The sequence below is a fragment of the Babylonia areolata genome, chromosome 27, assembly GCF_041734735.1.
Source record: "Babylonia areolata isolate BAREFJ2019XMU chromosome 27, ASM4173473v1, whole genome shotgun sequence".
Classification (NCBI taxonomy): domain Eukaryota; kingdom Metazoa; phylum Mollusca; class Gastropoda; order Neogastropoda; family Buccinidae; genus Babylonia; species Babylonia areolata.
In genome coordinates, this window is record NC_134902.1 from 36,981,007 (window position 1) to 36,983,506 (window position 2,500).

At 43.6% G+C, this 2,500-nt stretch overlaps 1 protein-coding gene across 2 annotated transcripts in view; it reads left to right on the forward strand.

Annotated features, from left to right (window-relative positions):
* LOC143301570 (alpha-crystallin A chain-like) overlaps positions 1–2,500 on the forward strand; it is a 29,789-nt gene that overhangs the window by 15,333 nt on the left and 11,956 nt on the right. Inside the window, exon 1 of one of the 2 annotated variants that reach the window (XM_076615951.1) lies at positions 583–736. The exons of the other annotated variant lie outside the window; for it this stretch is intronic. The gene's annotated coding sequence lies outside the window, so the exon portion shown is untranslated. Of the gene's footprint in view, positions 1–582; positions 737–2,500 lie in introns of those variants that run through there. 2 annotated transcript variants of the gene reach the window in all.

Here is a 2,500-nt window from a genome sequence, read left to right on the forward strand (position 1 = left end):
CCTTCCTACCTTGCTGCTCACCTGCCCACCTACGTAGCTAACCATCCGCCTCCCTAGCTATCAACCTACCTGCCTAGCTACCCACCTGCCTCCCTTGCTATCCACCTACCTGTCTAGCTATCCACCTACGTGCCTAGCTATTCACCTACCTACCTGCCTCGCTACCCACCTACCTGTCTAGCTATCCACCTACCTGTCTAGCTATCCACCTACCTGTCTAGCTATCCACCTACCTGTCTACCTACCTACCTACCTGACTACGTGCAACTGGGCCTGTTTGCCGACCTGCCCAAGTACCGGGCGAAACTTTTATTTTTCTCAGCTTTTGTTTGTTGCATCCGGACGTATCCTGGATCAGCACACACACACACACACACACACACACACACACACACACACACAGAGGGAGAGAGAGAGAGATGCAAGCAATTACACACACACACACACACACACACACACACACACAGATGCAAGCACACACACACACACACACACACACACACACACACACACACACACACACACATGTCGCTGCAGTCTCGTTCGTGGGAGCCACGTGGGCTTTTTCGCTTTACCTGCCTCTCACCTTGGTGAGCCGGTGTTGCCGCCGTCTTTGAGTGTAGGTCGCCGGTTGATGCTGGGAACTCTGGCAGCGGGCGTTTAGGTCTTGAAGGTTGTGTGGCGAGGGAACTGCAGCGTGCTGTGCCGGTGTTTGGCTTGTCTGCTGCTGATCAAGGTAGGCAACTTGCCGGTTACAGTGTTTGGTTTGAAAAGAAAAAAAAAAAAAAAAAAAAAAAAGAAGTAGAAAAGAAAACGATGATGCTATTATTATTATTACTATTATATTAGAAAATTATGTTATTATTATTATTATTATTGTTGTTGTTGTTGTTCCTGTTGTTATCATTATTAAAGTTTACATTAACTCACTCAGTACGGCCAGTCCTCTCTTCTCCTCTACACAGACCCCTCGGATGTCCAGTGGGTGTCTCAATGAACCAACCTTTAGCTTCCGTCATCAGAATTGTGGTATTCTTTGTCAACATTCACGTCTTCAGTATAAGAGCCTTCCGCTTGCAATATTTTATGATGGTAATTGGGGTGAAACGCTGTTAACGTCGTCTCTTTCGCCGTTCGTATGGAAAGAGTTAATGTCATTGTTATCTTCTTCTTCTTCTTTATATACTTTTTATTAACGGTTAGCTGAGGTCGAGACCTGGGCTGCGGCGCTGCACTAAGTGATGTTAACAGCGCTAAGTTTTCTTAGCGATAAGAAATTTCCTAAGTCTGTGGACTTAGCGTTCACTCTGGAAAATTCTGAGGAAGAGTGAGTGATCGTAGTAGTGCTGAAATTTCTAAGCGTTATTATTATTATTATCTTTTTTTTCAAACACTTAGTGGAATCAGCATTGACTTGAAAAAAATTCTGAGGGCGAGATCAGGACTTGGTTACAAGCGATCTTAGAAGTGCTGAGTGTTTATATAAGTTATTATATATATATATATATATATATATATATATATATTTTTTTTTTTTTACAAATATTTTTACCTTAGCCTATAGAATTAGCGCCGACCAAGGAAATTTCTGAGGACGAGTGAGTGATCTAGCGCTGAGTTTGGTTAGCGGTTTTTTTAAAATTTTTTTTATCTCTTTAGTCTGTGGAACTAGCACTGACTTAGGAACATTCTGAAGGCGAGATCATGGCCGCTACCGTTCAGTTGACCACAAATCAGTGATGTCTTGCTGCAGCTTTGTTTTGTCTGGAACTGCTCAGACGAGGCCGTTTGTCTTTCTGTCTTTCCCTGGCTGATTATCTGTCCGAACAGATTAACTCACTCACTACGGCCAGTCCTCTCTTCTCCTCTACACAGACCCTTCGGATGTCCAGTGGGTGTCTCAATGACCCAACCTTTAGCTTCCGTCGTCAGAATTGTGGTATTCTTTGTCAACATTCACCTCTTCAGTATAAGAGCCTTCCGCTTGCAATATTTTGATGATGGTAATTGGGGTGAAACGCTGTTAACGTCGTCTCTTTCGCCGTTCGTATGGAGAGAGTTAAAACAATCGTATGCTGACGGAGTTTCAGGGATGAGTTACCCCCAGAATCTAGGTAATGGGCAGACAGGTGGTGGAGGGCGAAGAGGGATCCATCAAAATATTACCTGATGTGAACTGCTAGATCCAGGTGACTGTACCTAGGTAGAGAACATGATGAACAGGACTGCAGCAAACACACAGCTTTGGTGCACTGCATTTGAAAAAAAAAAGAAGGAAAAAAAAAGAGTCTTAGTAACCACCTTTGAAAAGGAGTTGAAACCATGTTGTCATTGAAGAGAAGTATGAGTGTAATGAATTTTCTTTGACAGTCCAGCTTCCAAGGATGGTTCAGAGAGCTTCTCCGTGTCAAATGCTTTCGCGAAATCAATAAACACTGCATATTCGGTTCAGTATGGTATTCTGTGCACATCCCTTTGACGTGACACACTACCACACACA